The sequence below is a fragment of the Schistocerca piceifrons genome, chromosome 4, assembly GCF_021461385.2.
Source record: "Schistocerca piceifrons isolate TAMUIC-IGC-003096 chromosome 4, iqSchPice1.1, whole genome shotgun sequence".
NCBI lineage: Eukaryota > Metazoa > Arthropoda > Insecta > Orthoptera > Acrididae > Schistocerca > Schistocerca piceifrons.
The window spans coordinates 613,690,263-613,712,070 of NC_060141.1; the positions used below are offsets into that span (position 1 = coordinate 613,690,263).

The 21,808-nt window shown below is 43.6% G+C and overlaps 1 protein-coding gene across 2 annotated transcripts in view; it reads right to left on the minus strand.

Moving 5' to 3' along the window:
• The window catches only part of LOC124796367 (protein cycle), a 946,497-nt gene that overhangs the window by 848,933 nt on the left and 75,756 nt on the right, over positions 1-21,808 (minus strand). Inside the window, exon 2 of one of the 2 annotated variants that reach the window (XM_047260528.1) lies at positions 18,338-18,448. The exons of the other annotated variant lie outside the window; for it this stretch is intronic. The gene's annotated coding sequence lies outside the window, so the exon portion shown is untranslated. The remainder of the gene's footprint in view (positions 1-18,337; positions 18,449-21,808) is intronic. 2 annotated transcript variants of the gene reach the window in all.

Sequence of the window (21,808 nt, forward strand, 5' to 3'; positions counted from 1 at the left end):
ACCAATTCGATGCGTTGTCGACTTCGCTAGTGGGAAGACAGTAGCGTCGTGTACAAGTGCCCATTGTTTGTACTGAGTCAGGCACTTCCCCACCCATCCTCAAAGGAAACAGGATGATGCGTAGTAGTGGAGATTAGCAGGTTATATTTACCACACAGTCGCAAATTTAGCCCCTTTTTGTTAAAATGTTGTTTTCTTCAGGAACACCTTTCAAGTATTTTACAAATGGTAAGTTTTATTATGAATCCCACTCTCTGTGTTTTTGATAGTTTGTGCACAATGCATGTACACTGTCCAGTCACAATAACGTGACCATCTGCACAGACCGCTGCGAGGTGCGCAGGGTGCAGGGAGGTACCGACATGGATGCGGAGCCATGTCAACTCTAGTGCCGTGGACAACTGCGCTAGGTTACGCGGTTGAGCATCCACGGCGCGAACAGACCTATCAATGCGGTCCCGCTGATTCTCGATTGGTGGCTTTAAATCCGGAGAGTTTGGTGCCCAGGGGGGGGGGGGGGGGGGGGTTACGGTAAATTCATCGTGCCTCTTTGAACCACGCACGTACAATGCGAGCTGTGTGACACGTTGCATTGCTCTGCTTGTAGATGCCACCGTGCCAAGGAAAAACAAACTGTACGTAGGGGTTGCCCCCAGTGATAAATGCATACTCGTGTTGACCCATTGTGCTTTCCAGCATGACGCAGTCACCGATGGAATACTATGTAAACATTCCACTTCCGACGATTTTTGCAAAGTGTTCCCTTTCAGACATTTCGCGCCGCCCACGCCAGCGGCCATCCGTCCGATGGAGAGTGAAACGTGATTCATCTGAAAGAGCGCCTGTCGCCACTCGGTGAACCCCCTGTTGCGGCATTGGCGTGGAAATTCCAGCCTTCGTCGCACACGAGCCAGGCGTCTGCTGCGGAGGCCCATATGCAGCAACGTTCGCTGAACGGTCGTTGAGGAGACACAGTTGGTAGCCCCCTGGTTCATCTGGGCGGTCAGTTACTCAATAGTTGAGCGTCTCTCCGAGCGTACACACCCCTACAGGCGTTGTTCATCCCCTGTCATCAATGGTCTGTGATGCAGCACAGTTGCCTCCGCCCCAGTTTTGCATAGCGCCGTTTTGCCATGCACGGTGTACTCTAACCACGACGGCACGCGAACAGTTTACAAACTTAGCCGTTTCAGAAATGCATCCATCATTGGCCAGAAGGCCAAACCGTTTTTAACGTCAGATAAATCGCTCTGTTTCTGTATTACGACAATGACTGCAGTGTTTTTCGCGTTCGCCCAACACGCTTTACGTATCCTCCACTGCTAGTGCTGCCAGCTACCCCCTGAGTGGTTATTGCACGCTGACGTCGAATCTAGTCGGTGTATACCATATGCACCAAACTAATTCTCAGGTATGTGTCTATTATGTAGTACAACGTTACCAAATTTACCTTACGGTTGAATGAACAAACACATGTTTAACTAGCTAACAACGGTAGGTCACGACATTGGGATCACAGATCTACTTCAAACTTACAGCTTTAGGTAGGCCGTTAAAAACAATATAACGCGCAAGTAGTAAGGTCCACAACTCTGGCAGTTCCGAGAATATGGCAAGAGAAGTTTTACGTTTCTATAACGCAACGGACGTATCTGTGCATAGTGGCTGGATGTTAAGAGTGCATGGTGATGAACCAGTTAGCGTTTGACCTGAATAAGACGAACGTGTATGAGGCGACGGTTCGTCTCACTCAAACTTAATTTTTAATCTAGTTTTTTCATGATTGGTCATATTATTTAATTTATATGACATGTAAGTGATAATATAATTTTAAAAAACCACGTGTATATGCATGAAGTTTTAGTGAATTTCTTGTTATTTGACTGATTACGATTTTTAATTAAATTTAATTATTAGAACAAACATATTTATAACTGTCGACATGTAAATCAAGAAACGTATAGAGTTTCCTGAAAATGTTTGCCAGTCGTGATTTGCGAAATCCCTTATACATGCAACCTGGTAAGATACCCGGAACTGCTTTGCACCTCGGTGCTTCGAGCTGTAGACACAGACGCAGTCCCCATTTGTCATTTAACCTGCGTGGCGGTGAGACGTTGCTAATGTAGCAAGAACGAATACCGTAGGTGCATTTTTTTTAATATTACAGAATTTACACTTGTACTACAATTATTAAGACTTGAACGGGAGTCGAACCGTCACCTCATACATGTTTGTCTTACAAAGCTCAAACACTAACCACGAACTCTAACGTCCGACACCTACGCACAGATACATCAGTTACATAATAGACGCGTAAAACTTCTCTTACGATTTTCTCAGAATTGCCAGAGTAGTGCACCTTACTACTTACACATTATGTTGTTTTACCGGCCTACTAAAAGCGTACAAAGTTTGAAGTAAATCCGTGATCCCAAAGTCGTGGCTTCCCCTTGCAAGATAGAGAAATGAATTTGTTGTGTTTTTTTTTCACTCCATTTATCGAGAGTGGACTGGTCGAGAAGTAGTCTGATCTATGAAACCTCTGCCAAGCAGTTACGTGTGAACTGAAGAGTAGTCACATACGAGTAGATGGAGATGTAGATGATCTCCATTTTGTCATAAAAAGTAAGGTTACCACCAGCCTGAACACTCCAGTGCTTCACTACGCATGGTCCTCTTGCTCCTGGTATTCTCTTGCCTCCTTCGGACTTGGATCTGATCCACTTTAAAGTGGACTGCGTAATACACTGTAAATTGTCATTTTTCACATTAACAAATCACTGACCTAGGTAAAAGAAGTAACAGATGACAGAATAAAAATAATAATAAACTATATTTGAAGCCAGTCACCTACTGAGCCACCGGCTGTATGAGTCTAAACATATTTCTTTATTATCACAAACTCAATAATATACTCTGAGAAACGGGGGACTGCCACAACATACACTACGAAACTCTGTTAGCCCTTTTTCTTGAAATGAGAGCGACCACTTTAAGTTTTAACTCTGATACCTATTCGGAGTGCGTATTATGACATTTCTGGAAACTGAAAATCTCATCTGCAGGAATCAACATGGGTTCCAAAAATAACGATCGTCTGATACCTAGCTCGCTCTGTTCGTCCACGAGACTATTAGAGAGCAGTAGATACGGGCGCTTAGGCAGATGCTGTGTTCCTTGACTTCCATAAGGTATTCGATGCAATTTGGCCCAGTCAACAAAAACCAAAAAAGGGCGAATACTGGAAAAAAATCGTGTAGTCGCAAATTTTTGTACAGTGGTAGGGGGGAATGTCATGAACAATACATTAAAAATCCACACCTGTGCGATATGATCGTTGGGGTGGGGGGTTTAAAGATCACTTCTTTACATTTTTCTTGAATAACTCGAAAACAGCGGCTTCTATCGAAAATGTTACCGCTGCAAAATTAAACTACATTAAATTTCCTATAAAAAAAGTTCTATTCATTTCTTCTCTAGAACCAACAGTTTCCGCGTTGCAGGGGATGGAATAATAGCAAATTATTAAAAATGGTGTTTTAGTGATGTAAAATTAATGTTTACTGTTAAATGAAGTGGGTTAAGACCAAATATTAAATGACTACAATACCCAAGTACAGTGAAACCGTGCTGACGGATAATTTGTGGTCTGTTGGCAGTGGGAGGGAACGGGGGTGCCGGCCGCTGGTGGCCGAGCGGTTCTGGCGCTACAGTCTGGAACCGCGCGACCGCTACGGTCGCAGGTTCGAATCCTGCCTCGGGCATGGATGTGTGTGTTGTCCTTAGGTTAGTTAGGTTTAAGTAGTTCTAAGTTCTAGGGGACTTATGACCTCAGCAGTTGAGTCCCATAGTGCTCAGAGCCATTTGAACCATTTTGGAACGGGGGTAGAGGATAAAAGTGTGAGAGAAGGCAGGTCGCCAAAATGAGGTCACTTACTGCCCTCATTTGTGCGTCTGCAAAACGAAATGCGTGCAAGTGAGTCCCCATCGTACACCACTAGGTCGCAGGAAACAATTACACGCTGTTTCCCAATTATAGCGACCCTTCCGCTGCGCACCTTGTAAATCACTGGAGACGCGGTGCGCAGATACACCTGGAGAGTGTTTATTTTCTATAAAATGCGTTGTGCACAGCCATGACTGAGAAGCCTTTATTTTCCATATATATGTTCACGCTAAAAAGAATGCAGATATTCGTTACTAATAAGACTACATTTACGAAGAGTCTACGTACATCTCCGCACACCGCCTTACTCTGCTAGTACGGAAGCTTATTGTTAGTTATCCTGCACGACTGTTGCTTTCTTCAGGGAATGGTCAGTGCCCCCACCACGAGAACTGCTCGCTCTTCAGCTCACACACAGAATAATCGACTATACTCTCCCCAGCATTTCGTGTCCAGTTCTCTTACGTGAGTAGACAAAATAACTTCACTGTGCTCGTGTTTAAATAGTGGAGAGACTTTCAGTTCATTAAATAAGTACTTATTTGCTGTAATTACGAGAATTTTTATATAAAATATGTATCTGTAAACAACGAATCAGGAATGTATATCTGTGGGAGTGATATCAGTGAACTATGCAATTTGTTGGTGAAAAAGGAATACATGGATTGGAAAATACCAGTTACTTGAGAAAAGAGGGGAAAGTTGATGGTTTCAGCAACAAAAAAAAAAAAAGTGTGGTTCATACTTCTCGCAGAAAACAGTACACCAAAGCAAATACAATTACAAGATTTCTAAGAGAGGCTGTTTCGAAGGCATTAGTCTTCATCGTCAGCTGGACGACGTCAAACGTTTGCGTTCAGCTTAAGCGAAATTTGATTTTAAAAATAGCTGTCTGTTTAGTGCGAAAGCCATTGACGATGTATTTTTTGATAACCAGGAGAAAAAAATCAAAACGGTCGCGAAAGGTTTCGTGCTTGGTCGTTCGGTTACGATAACACAATTATAGTCCGTGCAGAGGAGAGGAATGATGGATGGGGAGATATCACCCGAAGACGTGTCTGCTCTGTTGGGGATCTACACATAAAGAGAGGAAAGGGCTGTCCTTGACTTGAATACGATTAGCTCCATTCCATATGCCAATATAATACCCACTCTGTCACATATGCTGTGGATATGTGGTAAGTGGCTCCATTTCATGAAGTCAGTTCTACAAGTACCAGCAGTTCCTGAATGGAAGGGATTTATGAAGTCTGCCAGTATCATAATTAATGGTGAAAGAAATACAGTACATTTCCTACCATTCATTAACTCACCACCAAGTGACTACAGTACAGTGTACACAGCTTTACAATACACCACTAATGATAGCCAGCAACAAGGTGGCGTCATTTCTTTTGTTACTTTCGAAAAACTGTTCCTCTGGTCAGGAAAGCTAGTCTGAGATTATTTCCCTGAGACTGAGAAGATTTCATACACTCATGTCCTACATAGGTTGCATTGGTCACACAGCGGCAGGGTGTCGTCTGGTAGAAGTGTCAATTTAGATTATGCTGCAATTTCAGTTGACCATATGTTAACTGGACGCTCTTTCGGCATAGTTGTTTGAGGACACTTACTTGTTCAAGCTGTTTTAGCTCGAATCATTCTGAAAGGCGCTAGTGTCTCAGGAGATGAAAAGAGGCGTGTTATCAAGATTTTGAGCAATATAGTAGATATTAATGTTCAAAAATTGAGGGAGATGTTTGTTTGGCATCAATTTTAAATAATTTCAAGAATGAGCTGGCTCGCTTCAAGGATATGCAAGATGGTGACGATGATGATGATGCAATGTTTGATTTGTGAAACGCACCCATTCAAGATGTTATTTTGTAATAATTAATGTAGATTTCCTGTTGTTAAAAGTTAAGTGGGCATTAAACATAAACTTTGTATCATTCAAACACTATTTTCAATAATTTGCGACGTTTCCATCCCCTAAAACGCAGAAACTATTATTTCTAGAGAAGAAATGAATAGAACCTTTTTTTATGGGAAATACAATGTAGTTTAAGTTAGTTGTAGGGAACATTTTCGACAGAAGCTGCGAATTTCGCGTTATTCAAGGAAAATGTAAAAATGCGACCTTTGAATGCCCTCCCGCCTCCTAGCACAACCACAACGCTAACATGCCACAGGTGGGGATTTTCAGTACGTTGTTCATGATACTCTCCCCTGTCAATGTATAAAATTTTGCGAGTAGGGGAATTTTTTCCCCAGTTTTCTTTCGTTGACTGGGCTGAGTCCGCATTGCCACCTATTGATCAACAGACCTTCGTACGGAGTATCAGATCAATTGTGTGGCCGCGCGGAGTGGCCGCGCGGTTGGAGACGCCATGTCACGGATTGCGCAGCCCTTCCCGCTGGAGGTTCGAGCCCCTCGGGCATGGGTGTGTGTGTTGTTCTTAGCATAAGTTAGTTTAAGATAGCTCAAGTAGTGTGTAAGACTAGGGACCGATGACCACAGCAGTTTGGACCTTCGGAATTCACACACATTTGGACATTTGTCCAACTGCACCTCCCCTACACTGCAGAAGCCGTTCACAAAGGATCCCCCACCACTACGGCTGTCCCCTCCCCTACTGGGCCGACTGCACAATAAGCGCCCAGATATTTTGTGCTCATTGCGTGGATAACCGGAGAATTCGATTAAAGAGCTGGGCAGCTAGGGTTTAAATAAATACAATAAAAATGGAGAGAATGCGCCACTCGAAAATATCTAGGTACTCGCTGGTTTATCGAATCCGCTGAGCAGCTCCTCCATTTCCTAATTGTAAATGAGTACTGGACAGCCTGTGGGACTTGAGTTAAGAAGTGTACCTCATTGGCATCGTATCTCGGGCCGCAGCCAATGTGGAACTACGTAGCATACTGGCAAATGTTATCGAACGGGGAACCGAGATGGAGTTACGGAACACAGTTCACTGCAGACGGAGAATTAGAGTAAACCAGAAGGTGCCTTCAGTCACTAACTTTTAGCACTTTTCCTTCGTCTCCCTCTCTTTCTTATTCTTTCATTTCTTCTTCGTAGGAGAACGTGCCTCAGAAATTTGCTTTTCTGGTGTCGGTTGATTGCATGTAAGTCTGGTGGCTCATTCCTTGGCGTGTAAAAATTGTGTAACGCTGGTTAGCGTTTTCGCCACGCCAGTTAAATAGTTGCCTGAATTAATTTAAGCAGTGACACTGACACTTAAGTCGCCGAAGTGATGTCACTCTGACTTGCGCCACACAGTGAGTCATAAGTATGAATACAGTAGAGAGGCAACATTTTACACAGGCCGTTTTCATTCAACAGCTATTTACGACCAGCCGTTGTGGCCGAGCAGTTCTAGGCGCGTCATTCGGGGACCGCACTGCTACTACGGTCGCAGGTTCGACTCCTGCCTCAGGCATGGATGTGTGTGCTATCCTTAGGTTAGTTAGGTTTAAGTAGTTCTAAGTCTAGGGGACTGATGACCTCAATGTTAAGTCCCATAGTGCTTAGAGCCATTTTAACATTTTTTGAGCTATTTGCGCTGGGCAGCATAGCACGAGACATACTCCCCTCCATAATGATGCTAATTATAGTGAGGAATTAGGGCAACTATGAGGCTTGTGTATAGAGAAGAGAAATGCACAGTAGCCCTGGTAGTGACCTGTCAGGTTGTTTCACGCTGTCATTTCACAGCGTCTTCTGTTAGCAGTATATAGTACAGAGAATTGGTGGTGAAGGAGCTAAGGCGGTCTTTCCCAACTTTTCTATTAACTCTGATATTTGCTTGCCCCTCCCTCCCCCTCTACCATTATGAACATTAGACCTAACTAAACTTTTGAATGGAAAAAGTTCATTTTTTTAATTACGAAAAATGAATAATATTTGGTGTGAAACTTCCTGTCAGATTAAAAGTGTGAGCCGGACCGAGACTCGAACTCGGGACCTTTGCTTTTCGCGGGCAAGTGCTCCACCAGCTGAGCTACCCAAGCACGACTCACGGCCCGTCCTCACAGCTTTATTTCTGCCAGTATCTCGTCTCCTACCTTCCAGACTTCACAGAAGCTGCACGCAGTTTTAATCTGCCAGGAGGTTTCATATCAGCGCACACTCCACTGCAGGGTGAAAATCTCATTCTGGAAACATCCCCTGGCTATGGCTAAGCCATGTCCCCGCGAAATCCTTTCTTCCAGGGGTGTTAGTTCTGCAAGGTTCGCAAGAGAGCTTCTGTGAAATTTGGAAGGTAGGAGACGAGATACTGGCGGAATTAAAGGTGTGAGGACGGGGCGTGACTCGTGCTTGGGTAGCTCAGTTGGTAGAGAACTTGCCCACGAAAGGCAAAGGTCCCGAGTTCGAGTCTCGGTCCTGCACACAGTTTTAATCTGCTAGGAAGTTTCATATCAGCGCACACTCCGCTGCAGAGTGAAAATCTCATTTTGAATAATATTTGGTGTTTGTAGACGTTTAATTAAACTGTGAACTAATGACTCAATGAGACTTATTTCTAAAAACCTTGTTTTATAGAATGCCGGAGCAATACTTAGTACATCGCGATTGCTACCTACAAGTACTTCTCAGAAAGAAAGCTATCCATCCACATTGAGGATTGACACTTTTTTACAAAAAATTCTCCTCTTAACCAATCCCCTCCCTAATAACATTTACTTCACCCACATCCTACATCCCCATTTAAAATCAAGTAAATTAAAATACAGGCACAAACTGGAAGACTTCATGCTGCCAATGCTTAGTATCTGACCATCTGCCACTGCCACTATTAATAATAATAATAATAATAATAACAAGTGGTTATTATTATTATACGATGTAGGCCATACATCAGTATAGCAGCCATTACATAGATACTGTTGTGTTGTCAATTAGTTCGTCTCTTGTTCTGAAGTGAATAACGAAGGACTTCAGGTCTATTTCAGAAACTACCAGAAGACCGCATTTTCGGGGGATACTTAGGCCTATGTGATGTTTATGTTCCAATTTTCCTGTCATAGATGCATGGTAGAAAGTACACAGTATATGTGTAGTGGGTGGATTACATGAGGATAATTCACACATTTCTTTCAGCTGAGACTTCGCTTTTAACAAATCATATCATAAATTTCAACTAAAATATTCTTGAACAGATAGTCGGTAAGACTTACTGGCTGACATAAATGCACGTTAAGCCCGCGTCTTTCACTTTTTCCGAGTATTATCAGCTTCATTGTGTTCGAAACCTGACGCCAGACAGAGTTACGCCACTGAGTTACCACGCCGTACATAAAGCAAATTAGAGCTTAAAATTTTGCAGGAACGGTTCCTTACTCATCAGTCAAACTCGTAAAGAAAATATGAACGACCGTAAAGGACGAAAACAGGTGCTATGGGAAATCCTGTCAACAGCTCTTTCAGATATCCTTGAAGGAGTCCAAAATAACTGGAACGAGTTTTCGGTTTCCAAATAATTTTCTTGAAGAAAAACCTTAATGAGAGACGTTTCGCACCGAACTGTTTACAGTCACGCGACGAGTGGCGTGACCGCCAGACTTTTTGCACGAACAAACTGCTCGTTGACCTAGGGAGGCGGTGTTGTTGCTAAGTAAGGCACCGGGCTGGCATAAAGGGGCAAGAAGTCCCCGTCTCGCCATCTAGGCTGAGGTGTTCAGCGGCTTCCCAAAATCGATTAAGGCGTATTTCAGTTTCCCAGTACACGTCTACAGGTGCAAGCCGTCTTATGGTGTTTGACGGGGAGTATTATGTGCACCGCTGTCATCCTAGCTTCCCCCCCCCCCCCCATCCCCACCCCCGGCCTTTAAGCGTTCCAATCGCGAATGGTTAGCACGAATAATGATTGTAAGGCCCAGTGTGTGCTCCAAACTCTGTAGCTCTACCTTCTTTTCGCTAGATATACGCAGGAGGAAGCAACATATTGGTTGACTCTTCTAAGAACACACGCTGTCGGAATTTTAACAATAAACCACACCATTGCCTCTCTTGCAGCGTCCTCCATTGCAGTTGGGTGATTGCGACACTTTCGCGCTTACTAAACGAACCTGTGACGAAACGCTTCGCTTTTCTTCGGATCTTCTCAAATTTTTTCAACAATCCTCCCTTGTACGAATCCTAGACTGACGAGCAATAGTCAAGTACTGCTCGAACGAGGATTTTTTCAACTAATTCCTTCCTGGTGATCCGTTCACTTAATCCTTGTGTGGCATCTGCTTTACCTGATATTAGTTTTCTATGGTTGTTCCACATTAAATCGCTAAATATGCATACTCTTTCACATTTTATTGACATTGTTCCTCCAGTGATTGTTCTGTACTCGTGCAATCATCTAATAAAGGGTCTTACAGCCCATTTATGTGCAGTACTTTAAATTTACTTATGGTGAGGGTCATCTCCCAAACCTGCACCAAACATTGATCCTCTGCACGTCTCGCAACATTTCGTTATATTTTTCTACCGTTGCGATTTCTCCATATATGACAACATCCATGAACACTCTCATAGATATGCCCACGGTATCTACTTGGTGATTTATGCATGTATTCAACAATTTCTTTGACTTAGGCTAAAGACACTTTTATTCAACAAGTACACAAAGAATGACATGATGCGTTCTGTTTGCTAGAAACTCTTCAATCCAAGGCTGCTCTGATATTCAGTGCGCTCATACTTTGTTTATTAAATGACACTGCCGAACTGTATAAAAGCTTTCCGGAAGTCTAGGAACGCGGCGTCAACTAGGGCACCGGAATCTAATGCCCCCTGTTTTCCTTGGAGGAACAGACCGAGTTGGTTTTCACGCGGTGAATGTTTGCGGAACCCATTTTGATAACTACAGAAAAAATTTTCCGCCTCCAGAAATGTTGTAATACGCGAGCGTAAAGCATATTCCAGTATTTTACGACACACTGACATCATCGATGTAGACCTATAGTTTTGAGCGTCTGTTGCACGAATCTTCTTAAAAATGGGAAAGACTTGCGCATTTTTCCAATCAATAACAAGGGCACCACCCCGCTATCAGATTTACTAATTTTTACATCACCTCGGTTCCGAGAATTCCGGACCTGTACAGAAAATTCGAATAGAGATCAACATAAACATTATTTCTGCCATTTTTATTGCTCATGAAAACCACACATCGCTTGTTGTACCACCATACAGCGAGACCCTCAGAGGTGGTGGTCCAGATTGCTGTACACACCGGTACCTCTGATACCCAGTAGCACCTTCTCTTGCATTGATTCATGCCTGTATTCGTCGTGGCATATTATCCACAAGTTCATCAAGGCACTGTTGATCCAGATTATCCCACTCCTCAACGGCGATTCGGCGTAGATCCCTCAGAGTCATTGGTGGGTCACATCGTCCATAAGCAGCCCTTTTCAATCTATCTCAGGCATGCTCGATAGGGTTCTCTTCTGGGGAACATGCTGGCCACTCTAGTCGAGCGATGTCGTTATCCTGAAGGAAGTCATTCACAAGATGTGCACGTTACGGCGCCTTCCATAAGAGATGTGCACGATGGGGGCGCGAATTGTCGTCCATGAAGACGAATGCCTCGTCAACATGCTGCCGATATGGTTGCACTATTGGTCGGAGGACGGCATTCATGTATCGTACAGCCTTTACGGCGCCTTCCATGACCACCAGCGGCGTACGTCGGCCCCACATAACCCCACCCCAAAACAGCAGGGAACCTCCACCTTGCTGCACTCGCTGGACAGTGTGTCTAAGACGTTCAACCTGACCGAGTTGCCTCCAAAAACGTTTCCCACGATTGTCTGGTTGAAAGCATACGCGACACTCAACGGTGAAGAGAACTTGATGCCAATTCTGAGCGGTCCATTCGGCATGTTGCTGGGCCCATCTGTACCACGCTGCATGGTGTCGTGGTTGCAAAGATGGAACTCGCCGTGGGCGTCGGGAGTGAAGTTGCGCATCATACAGCCTACTGCGCACAGTTTGAGCCGTAAATATAAACACAACATACTGCGGCTGCACGAAAAGCATTGTTCAACATGGTGACGTTGCTGTCAGGGTTCCTTCGAGCCATAATCCGTAGGAAGCGGTCATCCACTGCAGCAGTAGCCCTTGGGCGGTATGAGCGAGGCATGTCATCGACAGTTCCTGTCTATCTGTATCTCCTCCATGTCCGACCATCATCGTTTTGGTTCACTCCGAGACGTCTGGACATTTCCCTCGTTGAGATCCCTTCCTGGCACAAAGTAACAATGCGGACGCGATCGAACTGTCGTATTGTCCGTCTAGGCGTGGTAGAACTACAGACAACACGAGCCGTGTATCTCCTTCCTGGTGGAATGACTGGAACTGATCGGCTGTCGGACTCCCTCCGTCTAACAGCCGCTGCTCATGCATGGTTGTTTACATCTTTGGGCGGGTTTAGTGACATCTCTGAACAGTCAAAGGGACTGTGTCAGTGATACAATTTCCACAGTCAACGCCTATCTTCAGGAATTCTGGGAACCGGGGTGATGCAAAACTTCTTTAATGTGTGTATTTATAGTATGTAAAGCTTAGAACTCGAATATCAATCTTCCAAAGCCATACAATGCAACTCTCAACAGTTCTCTAGAAAATCGACTACGAAGTGTTTCGAGAAACTTTAAGTTACTATAATTAAGGCAACTTTCTAAGACGGGTCTCGTGACTCACGCGGTAGCATTGGAGAATGGTAATCCGGTGATCGCTGGATGGACTCGTACTATGGTCCTTTTTTTTCGTTTAATTTTTTCAGTTCGAACACCCACGTCTTTGAAATGTAAAATTCATCAAATTAATGCCACTTAACACATATCTGGTCATCATTTTTTATGAAAAATCCACATGTTCTTGTTCCTAATTACACATTGCATGAAAAATTCCAGTTTTCATCGCAAATTTAAATTCTGCTTTATCCATATTTTATAAAAGACGTTAGTAAATTGAAATAATCGTTATTAACAATCTTTTATAAGATATCAGTAATTAAGAATTTATGTTTGTAATGCGTGTAACATCTAATTTGAAACAAAAAGACAGCATATGATGACAACGATGATCTGTCACTGGAATTCTCTCTGTCCCGGTCTACAGCTCAAATGACTGTGCGGCGCCTTTTACACTGTTATCTCTACAGGATTCAGAATGTGCACCGTATGAAACCCCAAGAAGGGCTACTGCGCCGTGACTTTCCCCTTCGTTTTTTGGCACACTGGAGATGGATGACATGTAACCAGGCAATACTCTCTGGACGGACGAGGCACATTTCACTCTGCACGGTGCCGTGAATGCCCAGAACTGTTACGTGTGGGATTCTGTTCTGTCTGCTACATGTTATGCAGGGACATTCATTGCGCTCAGCGTATGTGACTTTGCGGTGTAGTTTCACAAGCTCCTTCATTCTCGATCTGTTTTTCTTCGAGGAGTGTGTATTGTGCAGTGGCATCTGCATGTTATTTTTGTAAATTTGTGGTAAGATCTTATGGGACCAAACTGCTAAGATCATCGGTCCCTACGCTTACACATTACTTAATCTAACTTAAACTAACTTACGCTAAGGACAACACACACACCCATGTCCGAGGGAGGACTCGAACCTCCGACGGAGGGAGCCGCGAGGACCGTGACAAGGCGCCCTAGATAGCGCGGCTACCGCGCGCGGCCGGCATGTTATAAGGACCTCCTTGAGCAACAAGTGATTCCAGCTTCGCAAGAACGCAACTATGTCCACAACACGGTTTATATGGAAGATGGGACGACACTCTTGGCAATTTCAAGACGTGAGGCTCCCACATCTCACGAGCTAATTCCATATGACTTCCCGTTGTCGGGATATATAAAACATCGTGCCCATCAGGGTTGAATCTGCACTCTTTCTGATATGAAGGACAGCATACAACGACATATCGTTCTCATTACACTGGATATGATACGAACAACGTTCGACCACATTGTATTATGGACGCAGCATATTGCTGAGCTGGGAGAGCATACTGAACTCTTTTTGTAACTTGTGACAATATCCTAATAAACGTGCCAGAACCACTGTTGTCATATGTTTTATCGTTTATCCGCTTTTCCTGCACCCACACCACACTCTGAGTGCTTACCGCGCCATATTTTCGCTTGGTGGCAGAAAGTGGAACTATTATTTTTTCAGCATACTGCGAGCGCGCATCGCATATTGAACATACCCACGATGTTTCAACAACCTGCGACGTATGTAGCCCGCAGTGCAGCAATAGGAGCATAGTTTAATTATAACCACCTGGTAGTTGCATTGTCCATTAGTCATCATTGTGATGTATTGTGGCCAAAACGAGGGTCGCCATTACAACTTGTCGACGCAGTCCTATATGAAGAAAAATTTCATTGATACAGCAATTCTGTTCACAAGCGTTTGCTCAGAAGGCGAGACTTGCTGAGAGTATTGATGCCTTATTTGTAAATCAGGGTCACCACTTTCAAACCGTGGATGACAATCAACAGCCGACCGTAGTGGCCGAGCGGTTCTAGGCGTTACAGTCTGGAACCGTGCGACCGCTACGGTCGCAGGTTCGAATCCTGCCTCGGGTATGGATGCGTGTGATGTCCTTAGGTTAGTTAGGTTTAAGTAGCTCCAAGTTCTAGGGGACTGATGACCTCAGAAGTTAAGTCCCATAGTGCTCAGAGCCATTTGAACCATTTGATAATAAACATTTACAGTAGGCTGTCGAGTTTAGCTCGACAGACAGGGAGTCCAAGATGTGTGGTTCAATAAATCATGCTAGCTCTTTCGACTGAAACAGAAATGATATAACAAAAAAGCTGATACGGTAGGAAGTGATGTAACAATAGCTAAATTTTCTGGAAAGTGTAGGGTTTTCGTCACAGCTGTTACGGAAAGCCCTTCGGTTTTCACTTAATCGAACATCGATTCCTCCGTGCAGTCAATGAGCTTCATCTGCAGGGCACAAGTAAAGCGTTCGGCACGGATAGCTACCATCGCACGGGTAAGAACTTCGGAGAAGAAAATGCGAAATTCATCTGTTAGAAAGCACCTCGTTTCCCCTTCGTTATCTGCTTGTCCACAAACACAATTTTGGTGCGGTACATCCTTTGCTTGATTCTGAATGTTGTCGATACCTGTCAACTTGGAAATGTGGAAAGCTGGTGCTACGAACTGCTTTCTGGATTAAGAATTCTGAACGACGTCTCAGAAGAGAACTGAAGAAAGGTGAATGCAAGTCTTAATACCAACAGACAAATAAAGATGAAATGCCTCGCGGGGTAGCCGCGTGATCTAGGGTGCCTTGTCACGGTCAGCGCGGCTTCCCCAGTCGGAGGTTAGAGTCCTCCCTCAGGCATGGTTGTGTGTGTCTGTGTGCTGTCCTTAGCGTAAGTTAGTTTGAGTTAGGTTAAGTAGTGTGTAGGCTTAGGGACCGATGACCTCAGCAGTTTAGTCCCATAAGACCTTACCACAAACTTAAAAAAAAAAAAAAAAAAAAAGAAAACATTGAAATGATCTATAACATTATTTATCGGGAGATTCCGTCTGGTGTTGTTCGGCTACCTGATGGTAGTCTTTCTACTTGATGTCACTTCGGCGACTCGTGCGTTGTCGAAGGTGAAATGAAATGATGAGGAGAGCACAAATGTACAGTCCCTAGCAAAGAAAATCTCCGAGCCGGCTGTGAATCGAACCCAGGAACCCGCGATCTAGAGGCGGCGATCACTACACACTGAGCAGCGGACAGCAGAGAAGAATAACATTATTGAAACAGTATATACTTATTTCGATAAGTTACTTTGCGTAAGAAACGTGTTTCACCGTCGTACTGAGAGCAGGTGCCGCTTATGATTTTTAGTAGCAGTTCTGGTTTGAATCGCTAATCCTCATTCTCTACAACACATCCTCCTAGTACAGGTCTCCTAACAATTCGCTTTATGCCCTGGGATATAGCTCACTCATTTGCCCGGGGGGGGGGGGGGGGTGGAGGTGGAGAGAGAACCATTTTCAGCAAGGTTTCGAGATTCGACCACTGGACTGGAAATTGTACACCGCTAACAGTTCATACATAGCCCCCAGCTAAATTAAAGAAGCTTCCGCCAGTCACCTTCACGACAACAGAATATGAATATACAAGGGTTGGACAAAAATATGGTAATTGCGAGGAATGTATGCTTGTACATTAATGCAGATGCTAGCCAAGCCTGCAGGTTGCGCTGTTGCACTTGACCACGAACGGCACCTGTGGAATGTCCTCAATACGTTGCAAGTGTCAGTCGTGGCCAGAACAGTGTTCTGTGTAGTTGTGACGCACCATATCATACATACATACCACATACAGGGAAAACGGAAAAGCATCATCCACTAAGTCACACTGCAGATGAAAGTATGTGTTGAGTGATCGTGACATATGGTCATTGAAGAGCATTATGGCGAAAAGCAAGAGGACGGCAGCCGCAAAAGTCACTGCAGAATTTAAAGTCGCACTAGCGGACCCTGTCAGCAGTAAAACAACATGAAGGGAGCTCCACAATCTGGCAATTACAGAGCGACCTGGAATCCAAAACCACTCATCAGTGATGCAACTGGTTCACAAATGGTTCAAATGGCTCTAAGCAATATGGAACCTAACATCTGAGGTCATCAGTCCCCTAGACTTAGAACTACTTAAACCTAACTAACCTAATCAATGCCCGAGGCAGGATTCGAACCTGCGGCCGTAGCAGCAGCACGGTTCCTGGCTGAAGCGCCTAGAACCGCTCGGCCACGAAGCAAGTGGCCATAGCAGGAAAACGTGGTGTTGAAGCCATGAAACCTGGGTTATTAGACCAATGCAAGAAAGTAATTTGGTCGGATGAGTCTCGTTGTACACTGTTTCCAACTTTAGGCCGAGTTGACGCGCCAAGAGTGAAACACGGAGGGGTTCGGTGATTGTGTTTAACACAGCTCGCATCGTCCAGGTCTGGTTTTGTGAGCACGAGCATGAACTGTCGCTTCTCTCTCGGTCACCACAGTCACAAGATCTCAATATTATTCAGACTTTGTATTCTACATCTGATGAGGAACCTGCGTGATCAATCGGCTGCTGTGGGCGAGCGGTTCTAGACGCTTCACAGTCCGGAACCGCACTGCTGCTGCGGTCGCAGGTTCGAATCCTGCTTCGGGCATGGATGTGTGTGTTGTCCTTAGGTTAGTTAGGTTTAAGTAGTTCTAAGTCTAGGGGACTGATGACCTCAGATAGGGCTTAGAGACATATAACCTGCGTCATCGCTACCCATCTCCATCATCATTACCTGAACATCCCATTATTTTGCAGCAAGAATGGTATATGATTCCAGTGAGAACCATACAGAATCTGTATTTAACCATTCCGAGGAAACTGGAAACTGTTCTGAATGCCAACAGTCTTCGTACACTGAAATGACATGGCAGTGCGTCTGTGGTGTTTCCATAATTTTCTCCACCCCTTGCAGTTCAATTTCCATGGAGATGGCTTCGTTCACTGAACACCTCGTCCAAATAGCCACTTGGCTCTACAAGATGAGGTCTCTGCCTACTGTGCGACTTTACATTCGGTAAACGCGACAATCGTATAGAAAACCGGAATGGTTCACCCGGAAATCCTCACCCGCGCACAGGAACGCAACTTCGAAATCTCTCAACTTCCGGAGAGCAAGAAATAACTAAGTTGATCACGAAGAATCACCTACTACAGACTTGTGGAGTACACTACGAGAACACCAACTCCGCCCCCACTACGAGGACACCAACTCCGCCCCAGAGGGTTCACTACTCCTACACCCCACCAGGGCTACCGGTCGACTTCTCCGTTTTCGCGGAACTCCCAAAACTCTCCATTCAGGACTTCGCAATCACAGTCAGGAGCACACTGTAGGCATTAGCCATTTCCTGCTCCCGCTCCAAGAGCTTCTGTAACGTGCTGCTTCCTGCCCAGACTTCTGGAAGTTTCTCTGCAGCGGGTGGTGAAAAACACCGAACGTCACGGGAAAATTCCTCGCTCCTGAGGTCAGCCTAGCAGATTCCGGCCATCGCCCATTTAGAAGAATTAGTGAAAGATTGGACTCTGCGACCACAGCAAACAGGCGCTGCTAGGAAATGATACGTTACAGAGCTACACATTTGTCGCTCGCGGACAAATCCTTCACGTTTCAGCGAGAACACAAGCGGATGGTTTTATTCGCAGAACTTGAATTGGTATAGGAAGCGTGAGCACCCTCACTAAAAAATCTACTTTGTCATTTGGCACGAAAATCAATATTTTGCCAGTTCGAACGCGCCTTTGCACTGTGGCATGCCCTTGAACAGCGAGAAATCTTATCGTTAAACCCGATATTTTTCTGTAATTATGAGAATATTAACTGACCGTTTTGAGGACTGCAGTGCCTGACGCTCTGCTGAGAATCTACTCCTGATGTCCCCATCTCCGTTGTCGCTACCTCTGCCTGTGCACATCAGCTCTGACACTGAGGTGCTTCTGTAGACAAAAGATTTACAGTGAATTCTTAGGTCAGTACTGCATGTCCCAGAAACAATCGCCTGACTGCTGAAAATAATTTACTTGAGAACAGCTCGCTATTTATGTTTTATCAGAAGATACGTAAAAGAAAATCAGTTTCAATGCACGAGTATGACAGGGCGTAAACATTTCTTTAGACTTCGAGTTAGAGTTTATTACAAGGTATTTTATAGGGTAATAAAATGACTAAGGTCAACTTCATAAGTTTGATTCTTCACTTCAAAAAAATAAATATAAAATATTTTACAGTCAGCATCACAGTTCAGACACAATCCTTTTACTGATGATCAGGTCTTATTCGCTGTTAAAAAGACTTATCTACAACTGGCAGGAAAGCAACTCAGTTTTAAAAACCTAAGGACGTTTATTTTTTTAAAAAAATGCGAAGGATTGGCATTTACGGAGAAATATGCAATCCACTCCAAAATTTTAATTCACAGTAGCATAATGGAACAAGTTACAAAAATCTAACTGTTCAAGATTTTTTGATATTCTGTGACCTTCTCAGAAATGTGTGGCACTATAAACAGAAAACTTACCAACCAAACAAGAAAGGATAAACAAATGAAATTTGTAAAATAATGGCAGTGTCTGTATCGTTGTTTTGTGGTTAACATCGGGCTCTAAACAGGACAAGAATATGAAAATGAAATTACAACGGAAAACAGACCGATATATCCTAAGTGATGAAATAAGAAGCGAAAATAGGATTGGAAGCAACAAAATTTAATACAAATAAGATAGAAGAACAAAAGTCAACTGTTGTGAGACCCTCTTCCAAATGTAAGCTAATAATTAGTCTTCTGGCCAGAGAGATGTTGAACGACCAAGGGATCGAATGAAGATATCGGGATTCCTATTTGAACAGAACGGACCGCATGAAGATAATGTTTTGAAGCTACCATACTTGCGGCGGAAATTAATTTGATCTGCATCATCTTATCACAATATTATTTTGTCCGATGCTCTTTCTAGCACCGGGATTCTCTAATCTTATCTCAATAATCTCGAAAGAACGGAGACACAATCTTGTGGTTGCTTTTACTGGACTGGGCACATTTTGGGCTACATGACAATTTGTAGTGCATCTTTACACGTCACGTCTCACACAATCTGCTTTATGATGCCATTTGTTTTAGGAACTATGGCTGGTCAATAGCTTAAAACGGCTACCTGACTTACCTAATAGCTTTTTTACATTTCGATCGAGACAACTACATTTATGGTAAACTGAAATAAAGATAGTACCGGTACATCCGGTTCGCTTGAAATAAAAGTGTTGGCCACACAAGGAACATACTTGCGAAATAATTGTTTCTGATAAGTCTTGTTAACTACGCGTGCATTGTCCTGTACGAATTCATAGCAACGCCGATGTTACACAGCGGTATGGAAATAAGAAAGTAATCAGATAACACTATTAAAATCCCGATCTAATGTATATTATACAGCAGGCGACACAATTAAAAATGATTACACCGAGGTGACGAAAGTCATGCGATAGCAATATGCTCATATACAGATGGTGGTAGTATAGGCATTGTGGAATAATTAAAAGACTGTGAAAAGTTTGTCAGTGTTTAAAAGACACTATAGACTTATCGAGTTCTTTCATTTTGTTACACCGTTTAAGGCTAGTTGACCAAACCGCTTCTGAACATTCAATTTCTAAAAAATGGTACAAATGGCTCTAAGCACTATGGGACTTAACATTTGAGGTCATCAGTCCCCTAGACTTAGAACTACTTAAACCTAACTAACCTAAGGACAGCACACACGCCGGCCGGTGAGGCCGAACGGTTATAGGCGCTTCAGTCCAGAAACGCGCAACCGCTTCGGTCGCAGGTTCGAATCCTGCCTCGGGCATGGGTGTGTGTGATGTCCTTCGGTTAGTTAGGTTTAAGTAGTTCTTAGTTCTAGGGGACTGATGAGCTCAGATGTTAAGTCTCATAGTGCTCAGAGCCATTTGAACCATTTTTTTTTTTTACCAAAACAAGGAAAAATCCAGTAAACACGGGCTCTAAATTCCTTACTTTACGAGCTGCGAGCACTTTGATCACTAGAGGAGATGTGTTTCATAGTAGCGAAGATGAAAAAATGCTCACAGCTCATAATGTACGCATTTTAGAGCCCATTTTTATCAGATTTTTTCTTGTTTTGCGGCAAGGAATGTATCCCCAAATTATGTTAAGGGAATTGAGTTACACCCTGTATACGTCGACAATTCACCCTGCGTGTGTCTTGTCTGGAATCAAACCTGTTCCTTCCACTGGGAACGGTATTTGCTCTGCACATCAGTAATGCCCACCTGGCTGTCCGCAAGCTTGCATTCAGTTCTGGTCTGTTCTGCCTTCGGTTTGTTTTTCCGTCAGTGTTAGTTGTATGTTAATGGTGATAATAAGTTTATGTATATTTTCACTGGTCGATATGCAGCTCAATTATGGATTCGGTGGAATGGAATGTCTTTATAGCACAGGGACAAAGATAAATGGAGGAATGAAATCGAAGTGCAATTATTCCATCATTTTTCGGGTGTGCATCCGGGATATCAGCAAGTCGTGTGTCGACATTTTGGTTGATAACCGATCTGCCTGTCTCAAGGTGAGTCGCTTGCAAGACTTTTAACAGACTTTACACTGTGGAGTAAACGCGCATGCGTCAGAGATAATACTGCTGGTAATAAGAGCGTCAGTCATAGATAAAAGGTTGGGTTACACTCATTTCACAAGACGTCATTTTGACGTCACACGCAGTATCGTCAACCGCTGGAAGTGCTATCGACTTTCGTTGGAGTTCGATACGAGCCTCTCGCAAGACTTGATGCACGGCTATCCGTGATTTACAAAAACATGTTCTTGCTACAGTTTATTATAATTATTGTTATAATTAAGCGTCACATAAGGATTTATTGACAGATAATGCTTTCTTATAAGAGAGCTCTCTCAGGAACGAAATGTTATTGTCAATAATTTACAAATTAAGCGTGAAACAAGTTCGTATTATAACTTGCAGTATGCAGTCTCACGGTAACGACGCACTGAAAATTTATCACAAATATGTCAGTTAATAATGACTCAACGATAAAAGCCTTCAAGAGATACTACGATAATCAATTCAGGAGACTACTAATACATACCGGAATGCTACAATAACGGTTAATGTTGTGGTTCGTGGGATAAAAGGATGCAAGTTCGCATCCCGCCGCATGCAATTTTCTTTTCTTCTTAGTGTTGTTAACGTATTTTAGGGCTTGCTCATAAGTGTTATACAAGTATGTTCTGCAATATTCGACGTTATTAACTTTCCGGTCTGATTATA